Source organism: Mastigoproctus giganteus, chromosome 3, assembly GCF_048544385.1.
Source record: "Mastigoproctus giganteus isolate SK-2022 chromosome 3, ASM4854438v1, whole genome shotgun sequence".
Lineage (NCBI taxonomy): Eukaryota > Metazoa > Arthropoda > Arachnida > Uropygi > Thelyphonidae > Mastigoproctus > Mastigoproctus giganteus.
In genome coordinates this window covers 80,913,736-80,930,608 of record NC_143577.1, presented here as the reverse complement: position 1 = coordinate 80,930,608, position 16,873 = coordinate 80,913,736, and positions in this window count along the sequence as shown.

Genomic DNA, 16,873 nt, shown 5'->3' with positions numbered 1-16,873 from the left:
TTAAGACTAAACTGACTATTCTGCTCAGTGAGAAGAATATAAATTATATTAATTCATCTTTGTGAAATCCAGTATCAAGAAGTATCAATTAACAGAAACAGGACTGCATTATTTGTTTCCTGTTGAGTATGTCTGGACCATGATGGGACAGCAATTTCTCAACCAGCCAAAATCATGGCGGTTTTAAGAAATAAAGACCACACAAAGCACTCTTTTTTTGACAGTTTCAAGACCTAACTGCTTCATTGGGTGCCAGATGGGATCATAATTCGCAATAATGCACGTTGGCGTTCATGATCTTTGTTTTGATGATTTTATCATTTCTTGCATTTACCCTTGCCTATTTATATATATAGCTCGGTTAAATGAATCTATTCTTCTGTAATAGGGAAATTTGTTTGACACAGAATGTTCATAGTTTGGTTATATTGGAATATATATCTCCAGTTTGGAAGAATGTTTATGTTTTTAAACGTTAAAATATTAAAAAGCCAATTTTCTTTATCCTTGGAATAAACAGTTATGTGAAGTTTTTAACTTCAATAAATGCAAAATCACATGAGCTTCGGCTTATGTGAAAACAGCAGTGGATCATCGCCCCAACATCACAAGCTTTCACATTAGCTTCACTTTATGTGAAAGCTTACGTTGGGACTCTGCTGCGATAAGTTACGTTCTGTGGGCATTCTCCAATCTCGGCCATCACAAGTGAATATTGATTTAGGCCGATTTGAACCTTGTTATCATCGCCTGAGGCCGACTAAACCAGCCCCATTGTGGCTGATTTAGTCGGCCTCAGGCGATGATAACAAAGTTCCGTAAACTCGGCTTTTTCGTTCATTAAAACGGCAAGCCGACCAGAAAATACATACAATTTATAGACATACTACATTCTATTGTAGTATGTGTGGATGAGATTATTTTCGGGTAACCTTAATATGACAGTTTCGTTGTTGTTGTTGTTGTTGTTGTATTACATCAGACTTGTGCGCTGCGGCTTTCCCAAGAAACCCAAGCCGTACAACTCCTCGTAAACAAAGTGGAGTTTCATGGCTGGACACTTGTGGCCATTTTATGAACTGAACAGCTTATGAAACATTTATGAACGTCTGTTGGCATTTGGAACTCTAATGTCAGGTTGTGCAGGGACGTCTTTGAGGATTATGTAACCACCCTTTTCAGGACCTGCTGTTCTCTATCCTTTGATTTTCTAAATTTATACTACTAATATCGCTAGTATCTACTGCGCTCACTCGTGCAGTGCTCCATTTATGACCAACTGGCGCAGTTCGCTTCGTTCGCAGAGTTTCGAATATTTTTGTGATATAGTATAATTTTGATTCAAAATTGAAGCGTATTACTTATTTTTAATTTATGGGAGACAACCCGGAGCAATCTTAGAAGAACACCTAAAAGCACCGAAAAACCTTCTTCAGTAGTGGTGAACACTACCTGGCCACCGTTGTCATATGTAATGATATTCCGAATTTGGTTTTTTCTCATTACAGCTTGTTTACCACAAAAACTGCATAAGCTGTATTTTTTCTAAGAATATCATAGTGTATTAGTTGGTAGTTTAATACAAAATATGACGAGTGATTCTAAAAGTATAACCTTTTAGGATCACTCGTCATAAAAATGCTTTAACGAAACCAATTAATTTTAACAAATCATTTTCATTTTCATTCCTTTCAGATATTTCCGTTCTTTGCAATTGACACTCTTACCTTTGTTCCTGGTTTACCTGGTCTCTTTGCAGCGGGCATTTTTTGCGGAGCCCTTAGGTAAGCACGTTTTAGACGATCACCATTTACACATTAATTCAAAAAGTTAATTTCTCTAATTCGTGTTAGAAATGAATACATTCTATTTTTATATTTAACTTTTAATAATTAGTACTAGTTGAAAATACAATGGAATGAAAACAGAATAAACTTTTAAAGTTGGCGATGGGAGCACGGGCTTTAGATACACAATATGAATTTCTCCCCCCCCTCCCTCTATACATATATACACCGGTGTTCAAAGAAAGTGCATCATCCCTTAAAATTGTAATTGTCGTCCGAATAACGTATATGGCAATATTTCTTACAGATTGCATCAAATAAGACTGACAGGTGTAGGTGATCACGTAATATTGCATCAGCTGTTACTTTCAGCTATATAAGCACGCTCTGCAAGAGTTGCAGTTATTCCTTGCTTGTGTCAGGATGGCGAGTTACATGCAGTTGACGCCACGAAGAAAGAGTGCTATTGTTACTTTACGTGAGGAAGGATGTCTTCCCGTCATACTGCTTATAGAGTGTCTTGTAATCAGTCGACAGTGAGTAGATTTCTTTCCAAACTTAAGAATACTGGTTCTGCTGATAGGAAAAAAGGAACTGGACGCAAACAAGTCTCAACGTGAAAACAGGACTGCATTTTGAAGTGCTCTGCCTTAAAAACTGTAAAGCGTCTTCGTCTGAGCTGAAAAGAGAATGGGAAGAACATACAGGAGTGGTAGCAAGTGCAGTAACAGTCAGAAGACGCCTATTCAAAAATGGAGTTGTAGCCCGATATCCTAAGAAGAAGCCCCTCCTCACAAAAAAAAATTAAAGAGGCCCAATTAATTTGGTGTAAAGGAGCACATCACATGGGCACCAGAGCAGTGGAAGTAAGCTGTTTTCTCGGATGAGAAGAAATTCAACCTGCATGGCTCTGATAGGAGACAAACGATTCGCCGTAGACGTGGTGAAGAATACCATCCAGACTGTATGGCGTCTAGAGTGAAATTCCCTACCAGCTAAATGATATGGGGTGCATTTCGTATCGCGGAGTAGGTCACCGGTAGTTTATAAAAGGTTCCGTAAATGCCAGTGGGAGGTAAATTGCTGCGAACCATTAGAAACCATTTCAACCTGCTAAGTAACTGTATCTTATCTTTCAGGACGACTCTGCTCCTTGTCATCAGGCGAAAAGTGTAAGTAAGCACTTCTGTAGTTACTTTAGCTTCATTTCTGCATTAGAGGTTCGACAGTAACGTGTTTACATTTGTTACAAGTGAAAAAATGGTTGGAAGAACGGTCCATTACATCTGTTAGCTGGCCAGGAAACAGCCCGGACCTGAATCCTATAGAGAACTGTTGGCATCGCGTGGAAGCTGCAGTTGCCAGAAAGAAACCAAAGACCCTTCGTGAACTTCAGGAAGCCATAATTCATGTTTGGAACTACGAACTATCAATTGATTATCTTCAGAAATTGATCTTGTCAATGCCTCGACGGTGTGCTGCTCTCATCAGAGGCGGTTCAACTAAATATTAGTTTGCACCTGGTGAACTTTTCATTTTGTTTAAAGTAATCTGACACCACATTGCATTTTAATAACTGCAGAAAAATGTTATAATGAGATCAGTGGAAGAACGACTGACCCAGATCCCCATATGGGAGGAGGAGGGGTTAAAGCTAACCGAATAAAAATATATGATGATTTGTATGTTTGTTAGAAACTCAGAATTTGTAGTAACGTCTTTGCAGAAGATCAAAGTTTATTTGCTGTTCTTCTTCTTCCAGGTTGTCTACGTATTTAAGTACTTATTCTTGAATCAACTGATAAATTAGAACTTTTCATTCGACGAAAGATGTGGCTCAATATCTTTTATTTAATAATATATACCTGTAAAAAATTTAAAGGATAGCTATGTTACTACAAATGACTGTTTTTCTCTCTCCTACAGTACACTATCGTCCACTTTGAACTCACTGTCGGCAGTCACTTTAGAGGACTGTATTCGACTTTATGTGGCTCCAAGAATGTCAGAAGCATGGGCCACTAGAACTGCTAAACTATTGGGTAAGTAGTTTCGTTTATTGTTCTAAACCATGATATCCATTTGTTTTCTCGTTTAATACGTTTGTAAAATTATTACTAAGAAGAAGTTAAAGGGTTTGTTTTAAGAGTTAACCTAGTTTCCTTTAAACTAGCGAGTAACCACCCGGAAATAAGTAGGCTAATGTTATTACAGGCAAGGCTTTGAATGCAAGTGAACACTAATATAATAGTGTCATACCATCCTTCACACTCAGTTACATTTATTTTCAGTTATTAATACACAGGTAACTCATTTATAAACAAGACCATGTTTCAACCCTATGTCACTAGGTCAATGATATATGCGGGTTATCATCCCGCCTGCTTCTAACCTTCAAACATCTCAACACAAATGTATGACACAAATTGTACATTATTCCAAATGAAGCCTTATTGCGTATAAATAATACTGTAATTAACTTCTGTTGCTGGGAAAAATATACATCCTATATTCTTGTTCAACTTGTAGACATGAATATTATGTGAACCATGGCCCGCATTTTACCACCAGGTTTTCCTCCAGATCCTCGAAAAAAATGTTGCTTAAAAAATCATTATTCATGCCTATGCTCTGTTACTTTTTATCATACAAAAGCAAATAGTTTTTAATGTTTCAAGGACCAAATGCAAAGAATTAATATTTAACATATACGAAATATTGGTGCTAATCTAACAATGGCAACCTCTCTTTCAGAATATGCAGTTATTAAATAGCAAAGTGTCATTCAATATTTGGAATTAATTATTGAAGGACAGGCACAACAGAAGGTTCCTTGGAGATGTATTTTCTATATTTCCTGGTGCTGATTACTTGATAAAACATGGTAACAGTCGTTTATTATGGTAAAACATATACAAGTGGAACGAACTGTACAGACAGTCTCTGAACAACGGCCTGGTAGATCGACGGGAACGACATCTGTAAGTTCGATGTATTTAAGAACTTATTATGAACGGAAGCATCAGTTTTAATGATTTGTGACAAATCGAATGTTAGTCAGCAGGTCAGTCGAAAAGGTTCGGTTTTCCTATAAGAGGAGTTGTTCTGTTTCAGTATAATGTTAACCCCACACACACACTCATCCCGTGTTGCCAGACTAACACTGGAGCTCATTCACGAGTTTAAATTTAAATAGAAATCGGAATGCGTATAGTTTTGATTACGCACCTTCTGACTACGCCAATTAATGACCTACCTCGGGAGGAAAGTTCAAGGATGGTGCCCAAGTTAAAAATACCGGGTAGGATAGTCTATTAAACAATTTATACTCCAATGTAATAGAAAAGATGGACAGTCGCTTTTCCTTCTTGTTGACGATTGTTATGTCCGGTCTGTTTTGTCCGTTGTTATGACGCAGTCCCAGTATAGCTTGTGGGTTGGGGTCTCTAGTATCGCCTGGGGGTTCGTACAGGTAATACGGTACACTTTCTTTGATCAACGGGTATTTCCTCGATAGTTTTTGATGTATTATTAGAGGAAGGAGATAATCGCATTCAGAAATATTCAATTTCCATATTTCAGGAATAAACTTTTTCAAAATTAAACCTATAAGCTTATTTATTCTCCATATATTTACTTCTTTACATATATTTACTTCTTTATTATTATATCTTCCTGATGAGGGGGGGGGATTGCCATCCTGTGACGGGTATTGGTACCAAGTGCACAAGTTGCTATATCCAGTTGTTATTACTGTTGGTCAAGGCACTATCTGACTGTCCTAGAGGTGTGCAGGATTGCGACTTTCTGGAGTTCCTTGTACGTGTGCTCTGGGAAAACTATTGCAGCTAGGCTGTTATGTAACGTCTGTGGCACCATACCAGTGGTTAACATTGGTCATTACTTGTTTCATATGAAAAATCTCGTTGATCTCCTGTCTTAGGTCTCTGTACTTCTTGATATTTTCCTCTTGGGTTTTCTGGAGGCACTGCTTTGTCTTTCAGATAGGTAGCCTTTTTCTTCTTGTTGACGAGGGTTATGTCCGGTCTGTCTTGTCCGTTGTCTTGTCCGTTGTTATGACGCAGTCCCAGAATAGCTTGTGAGTTGGGGTCTCTAGTATGGCCTGGGGTTCGTACAGGTAATACGGTACACTTTGATCAACGGGTATTTCCTCGATAGTTTTTGATGTATTATCATGGTGACCTTGTCGTGTCTATGAGTGTACTTCGTCTGGGTGATCACCCTGCATCCTACAGTGATGTGTTGGATCGTTTCTGAGGCAAGGGGGCATGGTCGATATGTGTCATCTGTCACTCCGGGTTCCTTGGATATGTATTTTCTGTAGTTCCCGGTGCTGATTACTTGGTCTTGGATGGCGAGCATAAATCCTTCAGTCTCGCGGAAGAGCATCCCGCTAGTGAGCCATGTATTGGAAGCCATTTTATCGATGTGGTCTTAATGGAGGTCATTATAGTGTCTTCTTTGGAGTGTCTTCTTTGCCCAGCTTTCTAGTTTCGTTTATGCGGGAGGGGACTCCTTACTTAGGTTGAGTGGAATATGCCGCTTGTCAATCTTCCTTATGGCCTGGTAGAGTGCTGCTGCTGCTGTGCTTTTCTGGAAGTAATCCTTCAGGTTAACTATTGCTGTTTTCTGTTGCTCGACGAGTTCTATCAGGCCCCTTCCTCCCTATTTCCGAATTATTGTCAGTCTCTCCACGGCTGACTTCGGGTGGTGTTGGCGGCTCTTTGTCATCATTGTCCTTGTCTTTCTCATGATATCCTCCAGCTCGGTGTTGTCCAATCTATGTTAGTCCAACCAAAAAAATATATTATTTCTCCCTGATTGGGGATCCCACCTCGTGACGGGTATTGCCACCGAGTACACAGGGTGGTTGTTATGCTTGGTGTTACTGTCGGTCGAGGAACTCTCTGACTATCCTACAAGTGTTCAGGGTTGCGACTTTCTTGTCGCAACCCTGAACACTTGTAGAAGTTTCTTGGAGTTTCTTGTAGGTGTTCTCTGGGAAACCCGCTGCTCTGGGAGACCCGCTGTTATGTAGAGTTTTTAGCACCATACCGGTGGTTGACACAATGATCGAGATGGTCCTTACTTGTTGCATATGCCACACCTCTTTGATCTTCTGTCTTCGGATCTTGTACTTCCTGATATTTTCTTCATGGGTTTTCTGGAAGTTGCCAGTGTTGGACACTGCTATGTCAGTTAGATAGGTAGCCTTTTCCTTATTGTCCACAAGGATTATGTCCGGTCTGTTGTGCGGGATTTGTCTTCCCCGTTATTATGGCGCGGTCCCAATACAGCCTGTGGGTTGGGGTCTCTAGTTCTGCCTGGGATTCGTACTTGTAATACGATACACTTTCTTTGATCAACTGGTATTTCCCTTTATTATTATAATTATTATTGCGGCTTTTATCTCCATATGGAATTTTTACCACCCCGTGACGGATCTGGTACCAAGTGTATGTAGTGGTTGGTTGTGTCCAGTAACTATTATTATTGTTGTTGTTATGACAATTAGATAAGTTATATAATTTCTTAAAGTACCGATATGATTGGACTCAAGTTCGAATAGCAAAGCTTAATAAACGGTACTCACCTTAGATAATGTGCTATTGTTACATGAAGTACAATGGAAGAATAATTTTGAGGCTTAAGCGGTTTGAATAAGGGATAAGGGAGAATGATGCGCGTGCGCCCTTTTGTGTTGTGTTTGGATAAATTGTTGGTGTTATTCTTAGCGACGGAAATTATGTGTTGGATTAATTGGAACGGATATTTCCTGGACATGAACTTTTTTATTAGATATTGTAATTCAACAGATAAGTCGTCTTGTTAAGAACTGTATTTTATAGCGTTATGAATTTGGTTATAAAGAACAGCTTTTTTTGTACTAAGTGGGTGGTGTGATTCAAAGTGTAGATGTGTGTGTATTTTTCCTAAAAATCTTGGTTCCCAGTTTGGTGCCTGTTTTGTATATTGTGAGGTTAAGGAAATTGATTTGGTTGTTAACTTCTGTTTCGAGTGTATATTTTAATCTCTCATGTATTGAGTTGAATTTAATAAAAAGATTATCAATTGTAGTTCTATTTCCTATTAAGCGTATGTCGTCTGCGTAACGTATATATAGTTTAATCCCTGAAGGGTAAGGCTGTAGTACTTGGTTTTCTATGGTTGCTAAATAAATCTCTGATAAGGGGGAGGAAATTTTAAATTCTAAATTATTCAAAACCGCTTAAGCCTCAAAATTATTCTTCCATCCTGCTTCATGTAACAACAGCAGATTATCTAAGGTGAGTACCGTTTATTAAGCTTTGCTATTCGTACTTGAGTGTTGTTGTTATGTTATTTCTCCCTGATGGGGAGGGGGAGAGTTCATGGCTTTTTTCTCACGGAATCTCGAGTTTTTCGTCCAGCAATAAAAAATTGACCAAAGACCACACTCAATTTACAGACAGTACACACGGAAAAATATAGCCCCAGTCGCTGATGCTCCTAAAACCCTACAACAACAACAACAACAAATTTGATACTTATTTTGATTAATTAGAAGGGTTTCATTCACATAATTTATTGGCTTATTAATATGTAATATAGCGCATGTGATTATATAACATAGCATTATATCTAATTCATGACAACCATTTATATATAACATAAATTATATCATTTAAAATCACACTTATTGGAAGGAATATATGTTCATTTTAGAGTTAATTAGTGAAAGATATTTCGGTTAGGGTCTAGTGAAATAATTAAGGGACTATAAGAACACAACTCCATGTCAGGCCTTCATTAGAATTGAATATGTCGAATGTTTGTGACAAGGCTCCGGCTCTGTATTTCTTACACACCTTGTCGACTTCTAGGTAGAGAGGAACCGTATTAGCTAGTGAGAGGTGTTCAAGGCAGTCAATCTTATCGGGCTTAGAGTCCCATTGGGTGTTGCAGCTGCAATGTTTCCTTTGTTTTGAGGGTCTGTGAGAACTCTAGAGATATCAGGAGTGTCAGTCTACCTCGTCATGAATTGAGACAAGGTAATAAGTTTTCTAACGGCAACAAGTTTTGTCCGAGAAATGACTTGCCGGTTAGCAAGTATCACTGTCTTGGAAATGGTTGTTGGGTTCCGGGGAAATTTATGTTGCCATCGGAAGATCTAGTATTCGATATTAAGGAATTTTGATAAATGTACTATATGTCAAATTAACCTTCGGATGCATACATGAAAACTGATGTAACGCATCGTTGAGTACATTGTGTAATCATTTTGGCGTTGTTTATACTGATAAGGTTCTCTTCGATGTTTCACAGTTAATATTTTGGGGTTTTTTTATTATTTTGAAATGTTAGAGAAGTGTAGGGATTTCATCCCAGATGAACCCAAAGTTTTCATGGGCTTTGACGTGTTGAATTTGAGTGTGTTATTTTGAATGATTATTTCATCCTTTCATGTTTTTCAGTCAGTCGTAAATATAATTTGAGCTGATTTTCAGCGGATAATTTCCATTTTTTTTTTTGTTGTTGGTGCATTGTCTTCTGTGGCCATAATGCACCATCCAAGGTTTTTGCACTATTCTGATCCAAGCCCGAGACGGGATTCGAACCCGCGACCTTTGTGTCGCCAGGCAGGCACTTTACCCACTCGACTAGCCCGGTCGGCGGTTAATTTCCATGCCAATTGAGTTTAAGTATACTTGACGTTCAATTTATAGTTCAGTAATCTGTCGATTTTTTCCCGGACTTTCTTTAGATCATCAAAATAGATAAAGAGCTTGATGTCATCTATATATGATAGCATATCGGAATGACTGGTAGAAGGGTATCAAGTGCAGTGGCAAACAACAAATTTAAAGAGCTCCTTGTGGCACTCCTCTTGAAGTGGTATATTTATACAGAAATTATTGGTGGGTGACTGAAAGGCGCCTTTCCTGAAGGATGGGTTGACAAAATTAGAAGAATATTTCCATTGACACTGAAATAATTTTGTGGAAAATTAAGAATAACCAGAACAGTGATTCTATCAATGGCAGACTGATGTCAAGGAAAATGACATCAACTCTGCCTTTGATAAGTTCTGATTTGTTGTTAAGGCCCTCTCGAATCTCGTCTAACAAGTCCAAAAGAATCGGTGGTTGTCAATCTTTTGTTGATAGCTATATGGAGGCGGTGATAAAATCAGTGATTTGAGAATTGTAGAGTACAGCAGTGTTTCAATTATTTTTAGCAAGGTGCAGCTTATTGCTATGGGTATAAAATCTTTGCGGGACTTTGGATTCTTCGTCTTCCGGGCCGGCTTCACAGTATATTGCTTCCAGATTATTGGAAACGAGTCGATGCGTACGATTTCTCTGAAAGTACGCAGCATGAGATCAACTATAAATGGATTGCAGATTTTTATCATAAAGGGGAGGAAATTGGTGGGCGGGTTCATATTATAAAGATCTTCGAGTTTTATAATCAAAGGCATCCAACTTCTCACTTCTAATTTTGCACATAACCATCAGATGGAAATCACGCGAAGAAATGTACAGTAATTCTTTTATCCATCGCAATTCGTGTGAAAGATTTAATAATATAGGTTTAAGGACATTTAACACTTGTATTTATAAAGTAATCATATAGTTTCACTAATGGTTATCACTGATTAACAAAATTTCTTACGTTTCAGGAATCATGTATGGCATTATTTCACTTCTGTTGGTTGCTGCAGCTCAGTATTTAAGCGGAACGGTACTTCAGGCAAGTTTAATCCAGTTTTCTATTATAATGTGTATTAGATAATTCTATTCTTCAATTAATTGTTAAGTAAGTAAAAAAGGTATTGCTGTAGTCTTAAAGATAAATATCATGATAACTACAACAGGATTACTTATTAATGCGAACCCACCGCATTAATAATTATCCCCCTTCCCGATTGGGCTGGGAACCAAATGAAAAGTTAAAATATGAATCTTTCACAGCTTTGGATTCCTTTTGGACCCGAGTCTTCCTACACCTGCAATTATTGCAATTGCATAGTTAAAATGCCTTTATCCTCGAGCCGATATCATACTCCGGCAGTACGCTCTTTCTGTAATTACGTATGTTCTTTGATCGGGTTACTTATTTTGTTAGAAGAAAAATCTGACTTTCCCGAAAAAAAAGGAACAAAAAAGCATGCTACCCTCGCCAAGGACTACAAATATTACAATTTGTAGTCCGTCCTTGGCGAGAAAATAATCCTATGAGTGACAGTTACATAAAAATTTAATATTATGCTTCTTTTAAAGACAGATTTATGCTACCTACGTCACTATCTCCTACACACATTGGTTAATTTTGACCAATCAAATAATTTCTTAGTGAAAACGGACCGTATTTGGCTTGAAGTGGAAGAATTAATTGCAAGCGTTTCAATAACGTTCTGCTGGTGGTTCCAAACAATATAAAATACTCAACCAAACGTATTCGGATACCCCTCCCAATGTAGTGGATTGTGCAAAGTGGATGCATGCAAACAGAAGTAGATTTAAAGGTGTACAGGCAGTAGCATAATTGGTCGCCAAGGCGATTTAAAGGTGCACAGACAATAGCAATTCTGCTAATGCCTATACACCTCTGCTATTGCCAATGTGCTTATAGTGTTTCAAAGTGGCCTACTCGTCGGATGCCATATCATCAGTTTGTCATTTCTTGCTACAGCCACATGTTGATACTCTCAAAGTCAACTACCGATGTAGTGAGAAGATGAGCGAACAGGACGAAGTAGGTTTGCGTAAGTAGCAAAAAACTCCTGCTGGATAGCCAATCACTGAAGAAAGCGAACTGAGCAAAATCCTTGAAAAACATAAATTGAAGCTCCAAAGCTGCTATTCAGAAGCTGCACATCACACAAATGAAAGAAAAAGGTCGTTAGCATTATCGTCCGGTTTTAAAATATAATTTGAGGAAAACGAAATCCAGCAGTTGGACTTGTTGGCCCAGGTTCAAGTATGAACTAATCGAATACTTTTAGGATGAGCTGTAAATCCGGAACAGGAAGCCAATACACCCCACCCTTGTACATCTGAACTGATGACTACAATGTAGGGGGAATGAACACAAATTCCAACTGCCTGCTACAAGAAACTGTTTGGTTCGAATGTTAGCATCGATCCGTCTTTCCACGACGAACCGATGTTGTCATTGAGGCCAAAGCCGGGGAAACTTATTAATTTGTTTTTTTTTTAAAACTAGTGTTTTGACAAACACGCGATGGTCGGTTGTCATATGGTTTTAGGCGCATCAGCAACTTAGGCCGTATAACGCGTCGTATATAATATGTCTGTAAATTGCGTGTGTTCTGTGGTCGGTTTTCTGTCGAAAAACCGAAGTTCCGGGCATAAAAACTATGCTAACCTTGCCTCTGGCCGATTATTTTAGCCACGTTGTGATAAAGATGCACAAAAATTCCTCGCATCATTGACTGGATTTGAACTCGAGTCTTTTTTTTCACCCGGTATGGGGAGGACGGCGATCATTCCAACTATTCTGCCCACGAGGGCCACTCAGTGGTATCTGAATACTTTCGGCAGGATAGTATATAGTAAGAGCAGAATTATATTTATGAAAGCAAATAATCGCTTAGAGGAAAGTAATCGAAGTTTAAAAATTCCTTTTACGTATTCGAATAGAGAAGCAAATGCGATGAAGTTAAAAATGCTTTGGTATACAATATATGAAAGAGCATAAGGGGAAAATATAGTGCAGAATGTGTTAATTTTAATTATGCCTGCTCACTGTCATTCTAATAAAAATCGAATATAAAATGAATTTTATAAAATTAATATAATTAATATTATTTAATTTGTTTTGCTGAAATAATCATTGTTCCTTTTTTTTTTTTTTTTTGTTCTATATTTTAAATTTTTTCATTTTTTATAATTTATATTTTTCTATTTCTCAATTAAAGTGTTCCTACGTGTCTATACGTGCAGTTTCTACTTTAATTACTTATTTTATTTTATTTTTCAGGCAGCTATGTCCTTAAGTGGGGCTTTTGGCGGACCGACGCTGGCACTTTTCTCATTGGGCATGTTCTTTCCATGGACAAATAGTATAGTTAGTATTCTTTTCACGTCTAGTTAGATTTGTGAATACTCGTTGTGAAAAAAAAACATTCGATGGACTCAGAAAATGCACATCTTTAATTTTTTAGGGAACCACAACTGGATTTATAGCTGGATTGGCAGTGTCTGGATGGATATGTATTGGTGCCATTGTCTATCAAGTGCCACTCCAAACTGCACCGTTCTCTGTGGAAGGATGTGCCGACTTATACATGAATGTGACTGACCTTTCGTTGCTGTCAACCACTGCCAACACGACATTCTCTTCTATAAGCGAGTAAATATGTCTTTCCTAAAGTTAGCAGTAACAATTATTCTCGTATTTCTCACTTAATAAAATATAGTGCGGAATGTGTTCATTTTAATTATGCCTGCTCACTGTCATTCTAATAAAAATCCAATATAAAATGAATTTTATAAAATTAATATAATTAATATTATTTAATTATATTATATTATATTAATTAATATATAAATATAATTTTGGATAAAAATAAGAATAATTAAGGATATTACATTAATTATTAGTCCATTATAACTAACTACAGTAATTATACGGTGCTAAAGGACTAATAATTAATTAAACTAATAATAATTGCACAGAATTTTATGGCTAGATTTTCTTTCTGGCATCAATCTGTCTCGAAAGTTTTTCTCTCCTGCAGGGTAGACTTGTAAAACTGGATACTGACAACGGAAAGCGCGCTGACCTATTTGTGACCACTGGTATTTTAAATCGGCAACTAGCTCTTTTAAATTTTACCACAACTCAGAACAAGAAAGAAAATCTGTATTATTTACGAAATGAATAATGAATTTCAAATTTATTGGCATTTTAAAATTAATGAGTAAGCAGGTTAAAATATTTAAAAAATTTTTATATCTGAATTATTAAATGCTGCAAAAATAAAAATTTATATTAAAACAAACATAATTCATTTTATTGGAAGATTAATGCTGTTTTATTTTCCTTTTAAGTCCTCTACAGTCCTCGCTCTACCGAATATCTTATCTATGGTATACCGCTATAGGATTCTTTATTACTCTTATTCTAGGACTGCTGGTCAGTGTCGTTACAGGTAAGTTGCTTTATTCTTTAGAAGGCAATAATATAATAAATTGTTGTCTCTATTAAGTCGTTTCAAACTACGAAATTATTTTCTAAAGCTAATTATTGTAACCAATAGCTAAACTACACGCTCTCCCAAAACCCTTCTATGATACAAAATTATAATTCATAATTCTTCAGCTGTGTGGCCCACGCTTGCGACATGCATCGATATAGAGATCAATTTAATGTTTATATCTCCTTTTAAATTAATTAAATTTTTTTTTATGATTGTAAATTTTTTTTCATACTTTCGTGATAAACTTCATTTATTAAAAGAAAATAATCCTATGCTATTATAAATGATCAAACTCCAAATGCAGCACATTTAGTTCTTTGGTCAGCAGAAACCAAATACTTTATTGAGGTCAATGTAAATACAACACATATAAATAGCATGAATCAAAGGCCATTATTATTTGTACATGAATGAAGAAATTTAAATTTGTTTTCTTCATTTATCCCCTGCAGTTCCATTACACATCCTGAAAATTACAAACTACAGGTAATCGCGTCCAATCTTCACTTGTTTCTTTAGGGTTGTAAAAGTGAGGTAGGTATACATGGCTGCTGTGCTGTGCTGTGTTCTGATTCACTTATATAAACAGACATATAACAGTGCATATATTTTGACATAATTACCACGACAATTTAGGCACGTGTTCCACAAGAGCACAAATTAGCACACATTAATGGATACCAGCTGAGAAGAAAATCTCTTTAGCTCTCTACATTAGTTTTCTTCTAAACAGCTGCCGACCCTGTACAATTCACAAATCAAATCTGCTCTACCATGGAAAACTGTTCCCACAATTGGGTGGGGTGTCCAAAGTTTCTTTTAGACCGATATACTCTGTACAAAAGTGGGCAGTCAGTTTAATTAATGACCCTTCTCTTACAAACTCTCTCTCTCCACTCTCTGGTCATACAGATGTTTCTACTGAATGCCTTTTCTATGGATACTTTGATTGGCGCTATTCTTCTGAATTACAGTGTACCATCCATAAATCCAACCCGAACACGTTCTTCAACCAGTCAACATCCATTCACTGTCCAACTCCAAACTCAGAATTGGTCGGTTGGTTCGTGTACGGTTTAAGGAGCATCAGAAACTTAGACCATATTGAGCTGTATATAATGTCTATGGTTGATTTACTGTTTGCTGGACGAAAAACCCGAGTTCCCGGGAGAAAAACCATGCTACCCTCACCTGAGACCGACTAACTCAGCTACGTTGTGCAAAAGACATAAAAATTTCTCGTCTCAGTGACGGGATTCGAACTCAGGTCTTTTTTTTTTTTTATCGGAAGTGCGGAAAACTAGGATAATACTAACTGTGCTACTCGCGAAAACCCTAACAGAACTAACTTTTTCTCTTCCCCATTTATCCCTTCTACTTTTTTTGAACAACTTCCTTGACGCATATTGCCTGAAAACTATGAATTACAGAAATTCGAGTCTAACATCAACAAAGTTTTTGTCTTTCCATCCTTCAATCCATACAAGATACTGGAGTGTTGCAGGTATTATGGAGTCAACATTAAAAAAATCAAAAAAGAGTACAGCTAGGGCAACACCTCCTTCATCAGCTGTAAATTTCTTTCCCCACAGAATATCAGCTGACCAAAGAGGTAGAGGACTGAAGAGAAACGTTTTAACTACTCTGGCGTGGAATACATGGGGGATGCGCCAAAACCTTCAACGTCTACCGTCTGTAGCGGTTAAAGGTTTTGACATTTCTTATTTGTATGTCTATATGTGGCATTTTGTCTGCGCGGGCAGCAGAATGCTATCGTCATCGTGCTCCCCCACACCGGGTGGAAAAGGCCCTGGTTCGAATCCCGTTGATGATGCGAGGAACTTTAATGGACTTTTTTCACTCTGTGGCCGAGTTAGTCGATCTCAGGCGTAGATAGAAAGGTCTCCCCCCCCCCCAGAAACTGGGGTTTTTCGTCCAGCAAAACAGACAAATCGACCATAGACTGCACACAATTAACAAACATAAGACACACAGCACGGCATATGAATTTAAATATTCGGGTAGCCTAATATAATAGTTTTTTGTGTGTGGCTTTTTCGTTTAGCAAATAATTAACAGATAATACATTTTCTCAATTATTTCTCTTTCGATGAATAGCATCCCTCATTGAATTGGAATTTATATAAGGCATGAAAAAACCGAATGATTCGTCCCATCTGTCTGTCTGTCTGTTTGTCTCCGTTTATATTACTCCTGTCATTTTTGCTGAATTCACATGCGCACTTTTACTTGTCGATCGCTTTGTCTGCTCATACTGTTACTTCCTACCATGTGAATAAATGTTGCGTTATATCAGTTTCCTGAGACGCCCGCAGCCTGCTTTACTTTTACAGAAGAACACCTCTAGTTCTAAAAGTTCATCAACCTTTGGTGGTGTTTCGGACTACAATAAAATAAAATAAAAAACTGCCTTCGATTTGAAGAAATTTTTGTTCAGGTTCAGTTTTCTTCTCCAAATATGATCAGCCTGAATGATTTGATTTATAGATATTTAATTCCTGTAATAAAATAGATAAGCTGACTTTTTTTTAATGAAATTCATGAAAAAGAGACTACAGTTTCATTAAACAGAAGAAATGTATATATAAGTTGCTCAATCGAAATTTTATTGTTTCCGTTTCTGAGTGGTGCCAATATCTCGTGTCAAAAAAGCATGCATAGTAAAAAAAGCAGGTTGTTTTGTTTTTTTTTATTAGAAACCAGACACAAAAAAGTATACAAACATCTTTATGATTCAAGTGATAATAATCGTATTTTGGGCATAAAAGTGAATCATTTAAAACACTAAGAAAGTTCTGTGGGCATATACTATTTAATACTTACAGAGTATCATTTT